Here is a 14498-nt window from a genome sequence, read left to right as displayed (position 1 = left end):
AAAATATAAAAGAGTAATAGGGAAGAGAATGGAATAGTGTCATAAAAAATAGTGCGATAAAAACAGGTTAAAAAATGAAAATTAGAAAAGAAAATGGAAATGGAAAAATGAAAAAAGGAGGAGTAATGAAATAAAGAATTTGTCTAGTAAAAAAGTATGAATAGCAAAAAATAGAAATTAGGAAGAAGAACTGTGAGTAACAAGATGAAGCACTTAGCCAAAAATTGATATTTTAAATAAAAAAATAAATTGAAAAGGTATAAGGGAAAAAATCAAAGAAAAAATGGGCAATGTCAAAAAATAATTAGAAACACATAAAAAATGGAAAATTTGAAAACGTTCGTGAAGGAAAACAGCCAAAGAATTTGTTGGAATGGCTAAAAGAAAACGGATAGGTATATGAAAATGTTGTTGTTACAAGAGAATTGGAATAATGCTGGGCACTGGGACATAAATTGGAGGGTGTGTGAATAGAAAAATACAGAAAAAATGAAAACGAAAAAACAAGATTATTTGAAAGGGAATTTGGAGAGCAATGCCTGAAGATAATGAAAGAAATGGAAGATAATCAAAAGCAAAAATGGTAACTGGAGAATGGAAAATTGATTGATTAATATGTATTTCTGTTAAGCTTTCACTTTCAATGCTATTATTTCATCACGCTTCCAACTATCAGTCAGTGAAAGTTCGCAAGTCAGAAGCGATGTACATAAATGTAAGACAATAAGAGGTTCTAAAGATATATAATAAAAATACTGGCAATGGTTACGGTAATTTATTAAAAACAATGGTAAGCGATAACGATAAATGGAAAATCGGTAAGTAATTTACGTTATTGAGCCTAATCAGTTAAACAAAATAAGAAATAAGCATATATTGGAGTAGAGAGTGAGAAAGGAGCAGGGAATATGAGATTGAAATAACAAGAGAAAATTAAGGAGGAAATTGTTAATTGGAACTAATAATCGAATTTGGTAAACTACACGTGGAAAAAAGAAACGAAAAGTATGTAGAATAGGCAAAACGAAAGCGATAAATTTGAAAAGAAAATGGAAAGACAAAGTCAAAGAGCAGAGCAGAGCAGAGCAGAGCAGAGCAGAGCAGAGCAGAGCAGAGCAGAGCAGAGCAGAGCAGAGCAGAGCAGAGCAGAGCAGAGCAGAGCAGAGCAGAGCAGAGCAGAGCAGAGCAGAGCAGAGCAGAGCAGAGCAGAGCAGAGCAGAGCAGAGCAGAGCAGAGCAGAGCAGAGCAGAGCAGAGCAGAGCAGAGCAGAGCAGAGCAGAGCAGAGCAGAGCAGAGCAGAGCAGAGCAGAGCAGAGCAGAGCAGAGCAGAGCAGAGCAGAGCAGAGCAGAGCAGAGCAGAGCAGAGCAGAGCAGAGCAGAGCAGAGCAGAGCAGAGCAGAGCAGAGCAGAGCAGAGCAGAGCAGAGCAGAGCAGAGCAGAGCAGAGCAGAGCAGAGCAGAGCAGAGCAGAGCAGAGCAGAGCAGAGCAGAGCAGAGCAGAGCAGAGCAGAGCAGAGCAGAGCAGAGCAGAGCAGAGCAGAGCAGAGCAGAGCAGAGCAGAGCAGAGCAGAGCAGAGCAGAGCAGAGCAGAGCAGAGCAGAGCAGAGCAGAGCAGAGCAGAGCAGAGCAGAGCAGAGCAGAGCAGAGCAGAGCAGAGCAGAGCAGAGCAGAGCAGAGCAGAGCAGAGCAGAGCAGAGCAGAGCAGAGCAGAGCAGAGCAGAGCAGAGCAGAGCAGAGCAGAGCAGAGCAGAGCAGAGCAGAGCAGAGCAGAGCAGAGCAGAGCAGAGCAGAGCAGAGCAGAGCAGAGCAGAGCAGAGCAGAGCAGAGCAGAGCAGAGCAGAGCAGAGCAGAGCAGAGCAGAGCAGAGCAGAGCAGAGCAGAGCAGAGCAGAGCAGAGCAGAGCAGAGCAGAGCAGAGCAGAGCAGAGCAGAGCATTCTTATTCAGCAATTCCTATCTCTCCTATCTTCCTATTTCCTCGTGGTACGTATGCGGACAGAAAAGGGGGCACTCATACGAAGGCTGAGTGTAAACTCTCCGTCTGCAAGACGGTTCTTGTAGAAGGTATGACTACTAAGAACCAAACCACAGGGTTCAAAGCCCCTAAAGGAGGATGGTTTTAATAGCTGTTATCCATGGATATTATGTAAAAACTTAAATGGATAAACCCTTAATCCAAGGTGTGACGCGACCCGTGCCGAGTGATGAATGGTGGAGGGGGTTCTATAAATTCTCTCGCCGCAACGGAGCCTGTGGAGTACCAGGGCGCCCTCCACAGTAATTTGCCCTTGCTGCATCAAGTCGATCACCGATGCAGTGGTCGGTTTCTTACCGTGCATGCTCTCTCTGCCGAAAAACAAAGAAACGAATGAGGTGGAGAGGAGAATAGGGGAGGAACAGGGCTTGGACGATGCGCTAGCACAGGTTCAGTCCTGATTCTCGTCTAACCTCAACACACCGACTCGTTGTGAGTCGACAAACGAAGATGTGGCTCCAACTATCTACTCACGGGTCGAGATTCACTCTGCCTTATCTCTGACTGTATGCTGGAGGGTGGGCTGAAACAAAAGGAGAGCCGAACAGTTATGGCCAGTAGGAAGGCTGTACAATCGCTCAAATAATCTAGAAATATATAACGTCAAGTATGAGGGTTACTCAAAAGTTGCTGAGTCTCAATAAGAGAGATCTCAGCAAGCTTACCGGTCTTGCGACAGGACATTGCCCAAATAAATATCATCTTCGGAATCTAGGTTTCGTACAAGATGATCTTTAACCTCGGAACACTTGCTCTGCAATCGTGGAGCACAAATAGTACGCAGACTGCAGTATCTCAAAAAGGAGAGATCTGGTTGGCGTCGTCGATCAGGGTACTAGGTTCATAAACCTAGTCATCCTTGATTGGCACATGTCTCGCTCTAGCTACGAGCCTGTCACTTCCTCAATAAGTGATAGGTAAGCTTGAAGCGTATAGTAAAATAATAAAACGGAGCATACCACAATAGTTTAAAATACTGGACGCAGTGGTAAGAGTACCCAACAGAAGAGGGAAGGCGAAAATTGCAGATGGTCCGTAATTAACGCATGATAAGGAATTTGCCAAAGCGCGCAAAATTTTAAGTGAGATCTTCCGGTGGGACTCACTATCAGGGTTGCCACATGCACAGATTATTCTGTGTTTAACAGATATTTGAGAGAAATCGCCTGTACAGAATCTGTATGCATAGAATACAGATTTTCGCCAAATTACACAGATTAAACAGATTTTTGAGCTTTTACATGAGAGTGAAAGAGACGGAAATAGTCAGCAAAATGACTCTCTATCTCTTTTACTCTCATTGTTTTGCATTGAACAGATTTTTGCACAGATATTTTTCCTCGCCGTATAGATTGTCAGATTTTTCCAACAAAAACACAGAATTATATGTGGCATCCCTGCTCACTATATATGCTTTACGCGAAGCTTTCAGTAAACTCACATCACCGACCGGCAGAGTACGCATAAGCCTTTGATGCGTATCAACAACTGCATTGCTGTGGACGAATAAATTAGGAAACACAACGTACTTTACACATTGAGTATGCCTTCCCTCAGTTCGCCCAGTTAGCTTCGAAGTACAATGTTGGTCTAACAAGCCAGTCGTCGTATGTTGGAATCTCGGTTGGGCGGTGCTAGCTAGCTAGAGTTAAGCAGGATCGTTGCACTGGCCCCATAATTGTCCTGTACAGTAACAGCCGGCTGCGAAATCTGTCGGTAAGGAAGGGTCAAGTCTTAGAAAGACGTTTAAGCCCATGGATTTGCTTTGCCTTCTGCCAACGCAGTTACATTGATTCATTTCACAAGTCTTTCACAACCCGCTCAATTGTTCAGCAATAGCCTTCAAAAGCACCCATACCAACATTTGATGGTAAATATGAGAATTGGCGTTGTTTTAGATCATCATGAGGTGCTGTAGTAATTCGGATGCAATTAAGTTGCATCATTTAAATAACGCATTGATTGGTGTACGTTGCTAGTAAATGTAGGCAGCGTGAAGATGCTTGTCGAACTTCGATTGCACATGTTTATGGTAGATGACTGAATTGATGTATTTTTTAGCTGTTGCGAACAGTGACAATAGACAGGAAATCGGGAAACGGGAATGACAAATGTGATAGAAAAATGAAAAAGGGAAGAGAAGAGGGAAACAAGATTACCAAAAGAATAAGGGAAATAGAAAAGGTTAATTAAAATGGGGGAAAATAGAAAGAGATATGAGAAAGGCTACTGGGAAAAAGAAATAAGAAAGAAAAATGTAAAAGAAGAATGGGAAATAAGAAAGAGAAATCAGAAAATGAAATCGACAAGGGAAAACAAAAAGGTGTTTCGCTGGGTTTTACATTGTAACGCGCATACTTACTTACTTTGTTTTTCTAACAATTGCCTTTGGGACAACCCTCGAAAAGGAGTACGAGAATCAATATTAAGCAATGTTAAACGAAACAAACCGGCGCGGCGAACAATAAAGATCGTAACTGATAGCAAACATGACTTGCTCGTATTTTCAAGACCATAGGTAGTAAAAAGGGAGTAGGAAAGGCAAATAGGAAAGAGAAATGAGTAAATGAATCGAAAAAATGGAAATTAAAACTGGAACAGAGATAAAAAACATAGAAAGGGGAATGGAAAAGGGAACTGAGAAAACGAAACGAAACTGAAAAGACAAAACATTAACAATTTTTTGTAAAGTAATAATATTAACATTAGACAAAAAGTAAGTATCTACCTATTTTAATTTTGTTTGTTGTTTTTAGCTTGTTTATCTGGGATTTATTTTGTTAATAATCATTCAGAAAATAGTAAACACGGCCAAAATTGCATGTTTGTTTGCTTTCATGCATTATATTATTGTAGAGCTCACATCGCTTTTAAGAAAATTAGCAGTTGGAAAAGAGTATTTTTTCTCAATGCAACCATTTGGCGTATTAATTATATTTCCAATGTAAACAACGTCGGTATTGAAACATTTCCTGTTATTATAGGACTTCAGAGCAATGCTCGGGAGAAGCAGCTGTAGCTATAATGAGAAATAGCGGAAATTCAAATATTGAGCTGTAATTAAAATATTAAAACTCGCGCATCATTCGAAGCAGCAGGCAGGCAAATATGCCGGAACGAAAGCGAGAGAGATTGAAATGAAAATATCCACGAGCTTAATGTAAGTAAGTATGTAATGTAATAATTTTTACTTACCGAGAAGCCGGGAAAGAACTAATTAAAACTTTCAATACTATAAGACTTTTACACTTCATCCCGGCGCACGATGTGAGCACCCAACATGGTTAATGCTCAACAAGCGAAATGTCACAGTTTCTTCTAGTAGGTAGGTAGTGGGATAAATATCTTGTGCTCTGTTTGCCAAAGAAAATCATTGCTGGTGGTGTGTCGTCTCATCTGGAAATTCCACCGGAACAATTTTTTTTCGTCATTGGTGTTTGAACGTAGTTTTAGATTTTCAGCCAAAACCCCGAAAGCCCGAGCAAGTAAGAAGAATCCAATATGCGACTGTATAGCATTAATGGAATGGAGGAATCAGTCGCTGGAAGTACTTTTTCTATTATTTGTCGCTTTTATCGCCTCCGCCATGGATCTCATTACGCAGCAGACCGAAACTGATCTGGTCGGATGAAATTGAACTTTTTTTTTTTTTGGCTGTCATGTGACAAACCGTCATCGGGAAAGCCTTAGGCGCTTGTTCACTGTAATGTGGATTTGCTGGTTTCTTTGTATAGAGTAGCACGTGCAAAGTGCAAAGTACGATTTTTTTTTGTGCTGTTCATGGTGTACGGACGATCAGAATTTATAATTAGGATTCAAAATAGACGACTTCAAATGAGCCAGAGGTTGACACTTGGAAATCTGTGATTAAAATTTTGTAATTAATTACGCTACGCTCTGTACAGGCACGCGCAACGTTCGTTTTCGTGCTGTCCGGAATGTTTCAATTAGCTAGAACATGGTCACTTGTTGAAGAAAAATGTCCAATTATGTGGAAGGAATTTGCATGTTTGTGACAGCAAGTTTGGCTAACATTTCCAACCGTACAATTTTCGAATTAACAACCACGATTACGGTATGCTTGCCTGAACCGGGCAGTCACATGTAGTTAAAGTGTTTAAGTAATATTTGTCATCTCTATGCATAACAATTTGAACATAATAAATCACCGAAGTGTTGAGCAATTTCGTTCGTTCGTATCCACTTGCGTGTAAATAATGGAATGCTGTGTCATTGTTTTGTTGTCCTAAATACTCGCAGCAAAATAACTAGACTGAATTATTCACAGTTCGCAAGTGAACATGTTGCCAACATGACGAGTAATTTGTTCGGGCTGTGAATTTGGCCCAGCAGCGAGTTTGGTTACGAACAAATTTTTGGTGAATCGTTTGCAACCGGACCGATGCGACCGGAGTAAACTGGCGGAAATATTTTGCTGTTTTCATTATTATACAGGCAGTAAAAGTATTTGGTCCTTGCATGCTTTGGCTGGTCGGTAGAAGCCTTGTGGAATGGATCGAATATGAACCCAGCCTAGTATTCATATTTAATCCGCCGAAAACGCTGATGAATGGTTGCTATTGCAGAACTATCACAGATTTTGTGTTTTTTTTGGGTTGGGTAGGTTAAATGTCGTACGTTCGCAAAAATGCGCTGGAGTTAAGGTATAAGGTCCTAGTTCCACCGATATTCAGTTTGCTTTAGACATTTCAAAATACTCATTAGGAATCTCGCAGGGTCAGAGTTCTCTAGGACTAAAACTAACAAATGAAATTTATCACCAAAACGTGTTACTTTATGCTTTCAAGCAAACGATAGAGTCCTTTCATTTGTGTTCTATATTTGAATCAGAAGAGACACTTACCTTTGAACCAACCGCCGACACTGAACCTTGCGCTGGCCTTTTTTTAAAGCCTCTCTTTTGCATTTTAAATTTTTTATGATTTCATCAAATGAAATATTCACGAAATCAGTAGCTGGACAGTTTTTCCGTAAGCCTTGAGGGGTTCCACTAGTGCACCGGTGAAAACTGGCCGAATGAATCAGATGATGGCTATGGCGGCAACCAGCAGCGCAGTGGCTAGCAAAACACAAAGCTTTGGCTCTGATGGCTGCTAAGCAAAGCCCGGGTTAGCAAGGGCAAAAGTTTTAACTGCTTTCCTTTTATTTGTTTTGCTTGTGGTATAAAAGCCGGACGAAATTGCTTTTAATTTTCGATTCATAATAGAGAGGTGAATTTAGGAATAAACAGAATTTGAACTATTTAAAAAACTATTTTAACTAGAAGTTAGACTGACTATAATAAATTGACATAGTCAAAGTTGTTAAAGAAATCCCTGAAGCAACATAACCGTTAATTAGTTTTCCAGCAATGAAAAGCTGACACAACACGGTACGGAATATGATCTTCACTATCGTAGAGTAAAATGGTTGAAATTTCCGGAAGCACATCAAGTGTACCTATACGCAGTTTGCTTAAGCACTGCTGATGAGTGATTAGGTGAAATTTCACCTGCATCATTGCATCGAAGTCATTGTTACTTAATCATTGACGTAGCGAGGATTATATTATTATTATTTACATGCCAAGCGTTTGCGTTGCTTGTGCTATAATACTATACCCGGAACTGGTGGAAACTAATCCGAGACCTGTTGTAGCATTCTAGATTCACATCAGCAAACATATCCTGGAGCAGCAGCGACATACATTCTGCGCCTCCGACGCAAGCAAGGAGGAGAACGCAAAAATATCCGGAAGCCATGCTTGCCGTACCGCACACGCAAGTTTCATTGTTAGAAAATTGCATTATATGAAGATACTGCCGCGTAGTTTACGGAACTGGGGGATGCGTTTCTGTCAGGCAGTGGTGGGTAAGTATGAACACAAGTGAAAAGTTTGCGATGAATAATTTAACATTGGCGGTACGTTCCAGCAAAGCAACACGTAGATAAAAGTTTCCGTACATTGAAAGGTATTCTTTGTTGGCAAAAGTTGTAACGTTGAATGGCTTCACTGGTTGAATCGCTGAAAGTGTTCTATTACCTCACTGGTTGGATGGTTCAGTGCATCTGACGCTATGCCTGCCTGTTTTATCAACATACCGTTCATATGTACAGAAGGAGCCACCTGTTTAACTACTTCACGCGTAATTTATCTATTTTTCATGAAAAGCTTTTTCAGACTTTGACCTATTTCTTCCCAGCGTTGCGAAAACGCAACGCATCCTTCTCTCGATTCTAGAGAAGGCTAGGTTTGAGATATCAACTTGCACCCTAAGAAACCAAAAAAGATTGAGAAAATCGACGGAATTTAATCGACCTAGTTTTGCTCAAAGCTTAGATGTTACATATAACAAAATTACAGCCGTGCAAACATAACAGGTCTTGCTAATTTACAAACAGCTCAAACTAGCAACTTTGCCCTCGGATGGAAAAGGCGAAACCGCTGAAAGCGGGAACCTTAATGACAGTATTTTTGGATTCGAATCTAATGTTCTAACCTGTCCACAATGACAAAGCTATGTAAAAACTGTATACCATCCTCCTACCCCCCTGTAAGTCCATGCGTTTGCATTTTTTCATTATATCGTTGCAGGACACAGGGACAAAATCAAAAATACATCTCTGCGGTTTTTTCTTAGTTGAGCTAAACCAAAACTTTCCCGAATGGTTTAGTTTTTCATCTCTGCTGGAAAAAGTGTGGGGCTTAATGGGTTAAAATGGTACCCTTATAAAAAAACTGCATAAGTTAGTTTCTTTATAGATTGCAACAAAAGTATCTGGTTTTGGTTTTGGATATCATCAATCAATCATTCGGATATTCGGATGTCACAGAAATCAAACTTCTTAGTTCTCTAAAGAAAATATTATCTGGAAAAAAATTACTCAAAATTTTCAACATGCCCCTAATCCACGCTCGAAAAAATGGAAAAGACAGCCGGATGCTGCTGAAGAAAGCGAGTTGAAAAACAAAAAAATAACCAGCGGGGTCTCTCAGACGGTGAAAGCAGTGGATGGTGTATTGTCGGAAGCTAGGATGAGAAAAAGCGAAAGAGAAAGAAGCCAAGATGATGGACAATTCGAAGCGCCATCCTGAGAGGTATAATGGGGACGCTCTGTTTGTCGAAGCTACAGACAAACCAACGTATGTAAAAATTCTCCAAAAAGTGAGAGAAAACTCGAAATTGATGCAACTAAAAGGAGCATTGTAAAGGCTAGGAGCACTCAGAAAGTCGAAATGCCCTTTGAACGGAAGAGAAACCCTCAAACAAGAGTTCGACTTTCAAGGGGTTCGTCAAAAAATTCCAGTTATTCAGGAAAGTGCGGTTGTAATCCGCATATTTCTCGCTTCTAGCTTGGGATCTTCACAAGCAGGGAGTTCAGGTTCTTTACACGCCAATGACGCGGCTGGTATTGGTGCATACTATCAGAATGTGCGAGGTTTAAGGACTGAAGGCAACTCTAGTGTAATAATGTTAACTGAAACCGGCTTAGATGGCTGCATCGATTCCTTTCAGCTGTTTGGATTCGCTTTCGACGTGTATCGTTGGGATCGTAGCTCGAAGAATAGTGACAAAAGAAGTTTTTCTAGCGTATTCATAGCCGTTGCTCAATAGTTCTCTAGTTCGCTGGTCAATTTAAGACATGGAAATTGTCTCGATCAAGTATGTGTTTTTGCTGTCATCAAAGGAATGAAGTTTTTGTTTGCTGCAGTTTACATTCCACCTGACAGAAGTAAGGTTGTCAACTTTGTCGACGAACATATCCACTCAATCCGTGAATCACGTGACAAAGGGTCTACAGACGAAAAAATTCTCATTTGCGGTGATTATAACCAACCGCAAATTTCTTGGTTTAATAAACGTACAGTGCGACTGTTGTTCTTCCCCATCCTCTACTGGATTTATTCTTGCCTACACCGGTACATTCCGAATGATGTAAAAAACCATGTTTTTTGAAACGATGGCTCTACAATTGATGAAGGGACGGTAAGGGAAAGTAATGAAGAAGGATTTTTTTGGGAATGGAGGGAAAGAGTGGAAAGGAAGGGGGGGGGGGGTAATAGGTAGCTTCGCTTAACAAAGTTGTTTGATCTGCCACCATTTGCCACCTTGGGAAATATTTAAGCTCAAAGAAATACTATTTTTCATCAAAAAAGCTCAAAATCTCCGAAACTTCAGAAAACCATATAATAATGTTCTACAAAAACGTTGATTTTAGCAAGATAAGCAACTTTCTAGAAAACTATGAACACGTAAAAGTTGACCAGAATAAGTCAGGGTTTAAAAACTGTTTTAAAGGATTTGTCCTCGAATAACGCTTCATAGATAATTTCTATTAAGAGATATACGTATGGTGCCTTTGACAAAGTTATTTGCATTGATATTTACTACAACTTTGCCGAAAGTACCGAATCTGTATCTCGAATGTACGAGAAAATAAATTTCGTATCTCACTTTTAAGGGATCACCCAAAGATTTCTCTCACAAGAAGGGGCTTGTTAGACCAAGAAATGTTCCTAAAGACACTATATGCGAAAAATTTCACGTTTTGGCGCAGTATCACACGATCACGTATTTCGCTTTTTGGACCACTGCGCATCGTTTCAAAAAAATACTAATATATGCCTGACCGCATTTCAAGGTCATGACTAAAATCACGAGGTTTGGTCAAATTTTCACAGGAACGGGGCCTTCCCCCCGAAGCCCCGCGCTGAGAGGCACGGCTAGCACGCTAGCAGACGAACAGCATTCACACGCAGTACCTTGTAAGTCGCAAGGGCCTGCAAAGTGTCGTCGTCCCGCCAGTAAACACAAAGTTAGTTTAAACTTCTCGGTCGGCGGTTTCTATAGTAGGTGTAGGAAGAGGCACAATTCGTGTCTAAAAATAGCCCAACCCACGTCGCTATACTCAAAAGAATTTTCATGTCGAAATTACCGGAAAAGTTATGTAAATATTTTCCATCCAATTTTTCCCACACTATTTACGTAAATTTCACGTAGTTTGCATTAGTATGCGTGCAGTTATGTGGAGATCAGAAGTATTTTCTTCTTCTATTTTTTTTAATTGTATTTTCCAATAATGTTCAACTAAAAATCACATAACTCCCTGTAGAGAAATTTACGTGATTTTTCACGTGAAAAGGACGTGTGGATTATTTTGCGTGTACATTAGTAAGGGGGTTGTGCAGACTCCTTTTGTCCAGCGCCTCTGTGGTTCATAGGTACACGGGTATCAGCGAGCCACATGCCCTGGCGGGGGTTGTGGGTTCGAATCCGGTTATAATCTAAGATTATAGCTTGGTTCGACCCATGCACCTTCCAGCATTGGACAAAAGGTAGGAATCACAACGACAACTTGTTAAGCGTAGCTACCTATTACCCCCCCCCCACCCTTCCTTTCCACTCTTTCCCCTTCATTCCCAAATCCCAATCTTGATTACTTTCCCTTACCGTCCCTTCATCAATTATAGAACCATCGTTTCAAAAAAAAATATTAATATATGCCTGACCGTCATGACTAAAATCACGAGGTTCGGTCAAATAAAAAACCATGTTAATTCAAAAATCGTCATAAAAAACCGCGGTAATTCAAAAATCATAAAAATAAACCGCGTAAAAAGGGACTTGAGTGTAGTTTTTTTTTCTCTTCTGTTGGGTACTCTCACCACTGCGTCCATTATAGGGTGAGTGTAGTTTCAAATCACCAGCGCACACTGACTCGCTGTCAGACTCCAGTACACTCAAGTCTTTTTTGGTTTGGGACTATTTATAAACGACATAACGAATGTCGGGCCTCTTCCAAATGTATTGAGAAATAAATGAATGGTCCTTAAGTTGCCCCGTTCTTAATTAACGAACGAACAAAGCAAACCGTGTAAAAAAGTACTCGAGTGCAGTAGCGGAACATCGTTGAAAAACAGCAGAAAAATCAGAGGGGTTGTGTACAAGACACGACCGCATATATAGGTGACGCAGGACTACGTAAGTCTCTTTGTAGTGATAGTAGCATGTATTCATGCTTGTAATAGGGAGTTCGCAAAGTGCATATGTATTGGAGAGCTGTTGGGCAGGCAAAAGTGACAGCTCCATATAAACTGTATGGGCTGGAAAGGGCGAGATTTTTTAAATAATTTAATTTCTTCATTTAAAACAGAAATTACTATTTGCTTTATATGTATAGCCTGGTAATATATCTGTTTACTAAATAACAAATCTATTTTCAACAAACCAGCTAAAACGCGGTAGAATTGATCAAAAATGTAACTATTAACTATCTTAGCGGGATAAAACTGACCAAATATCTATAACCAGCGATTGCTTTCGGCCAAGAAAACAATAAATTATACTAAAATCAATGCTACATTCAGTTGTTTCGAACTTGGCCTATGCGGCATGCTGCATCCGAAAGTCGTATTTTTGGGTCACCGATTTAATGCTAATTTACTGAAATATTAGTTTCTAAATGTGTACATATATATCGGGATATATTTCTTGGTTGATTTAAACATTAATTGTTTCGAATGTATAAATAGTTTTAGAAAAAATGATCATTTAATCCAACGCGTTTTTGCTGCATCGAATAGGAAAAGATGCAATGTGTGCCTAACAGACGTCTTGCATGTGTGTGTGTAGCAAAAACCCTATCATTCGATTCTTCATGTATACATGCTATATGCAACATATATACATGCTACATGCGTTGTATGTAACATTTATCAAAGTAGTAACATTGCATACGTTCAATTCTCAAAAGATTGTGCATTTGAAAACAATTTAACAAAATCAAGAACACAAACTATTGTTTTCCTGCTACCTAACTGAAATTAAAGATTGTTTTTATCCCCATGGTTCCCCACGTTGAAGGTATTTTACCAATTCAATTCTATTTTATCAACAGCACATATTTTCACTACACTTATAATGAAACAGCAAGCATGTGTATTCATACAGAGTCGTATTATAACCGAACACTACAGCTGTAGCACATTTTTCCAACACAGATATCAAATTCGCCGAGGTTTAATCGTCTCGCAGTAAAGAATTTGCGAACTGTTGGGACGATGAACTTGTGTCATTTTTTCTGGCACACTTTCCTAACACAGACATCAAATTGGACTAGGTTTAATCGCGTTCGTAAGAAATCTGTTGGCACGAGGGGGCTTTGTCACTCTTTCTGGCGTACTTCCCAAGCAAGGACATCAGAATGGTCTAGGTTTAACCGCGGTGTTAAGAAATTTTGTTGAAATAAAGGAACTTTGTCACTTGTTTTCGCTTACTTCCCAAGCACAGATATCAAATTGGTATAGGATTAGATCATCGTAAAGAATCTTCCAACCAATCACGAAGCGAGAATTCTGGTAAAACATAGGTTCAATATTTTCAATTTTTCAATAGTTCTACATCGAGAATCCATACTTTTCTTCATTTGGGTCAATTCTTAGAAGATTTTCCGATCGATTGGTGTTAGAATATTGAAAATCGAACAGAAAACCGCTGAGCTATTAGCGCTCAAAACCTTTCATTTTTCGTGACGCTCGCATTTTTCGATTTTTTGGTATGACACCCTATCTCAAAACTTGCCGTAAGACGTAGTCCTACGTCAAAACCAAAGGCCCCATATTGCTGCCTTGAGGCACTTCTGATTTATTGGTAAACATGGATCCGAACTTCACACGTAGTACTCTACCGCTGACGTATGAGTTCAGCCTATATCATTTGGAATGCTTATAACCTGTGTTGGAAAGCCAGAATAGAACCTGTTCAACGAATATTTGTTCGTATCGCTCTGAGACATCTACCCTGGCGTCTAGCTAACAATCTTCCCCGCTACGTAGACTGATGCTAGCTTCTAGATTTAAAGAATTAGAGATTCGTCGAAAGTACATGCTGACAAACGGAGCCGAGGCTAACCGATGCCGCTTGGATCCACAGGTTCATGGCGACGCGGCTTAGCCAACGACATCCGTACTGTTGACGGGAACTTTACCTGACGACAGGTAAAAGCCCTGGCAGAGGAAATCGTTGATAGTGGAGAGCCCTGATGTTATCCCTATGTTCTGCCGGACTGACAGTTTGTCTATTTAGTGTTTAATAAGCAAGATCTAGAAAATGAAGTCGAAGCAGTAATGGAAGGTGGATTGTATTGAAACCGCGCTGTGATAACGATAGACGTCGAGAATGCCCTCTCGAGAAGTGCCAGCTAGAAAGTCATCATCATAGCTTTTCATAGAATGAGGGACCAGGACTACCTGTGCAGAATTCTGAGGAGCTAAAGATTTTCCGCTAAGAATATCGGGTTTTTGAATTCATAGCCCTCCAACGCAACGCTTGCTTAAAAGCTAGGGATCTTTATCAGGGGTTGTTGAAGAGAATTGTTTTCGTCGCAATACCGTCCGGCATCCTTACAACGTGTCCGGCCCACTGCACTGTAGCCTACCGACTTTCGCCAGATGTGCGATGAGAAT

Source organism: Sabethes cyaneus, chromosome 2 (genome assembly GCF_943734655.1).
Source record: "Sabethes cyaneus chromosome 2, idSabCyanKW18_F2, whole genome shotgun sequence".
NCBI classification, from domain to species: Eukaryota; Metazoa; Arthropoda; class Insecta; order Diptera; family Culicidae; genus Sabethes; species Sabethes cyaneus.
The sequence above is the reverse complement of the archived record's forward strand: the minus strand, read 5'-3'. Positions refer to the sequence as shown.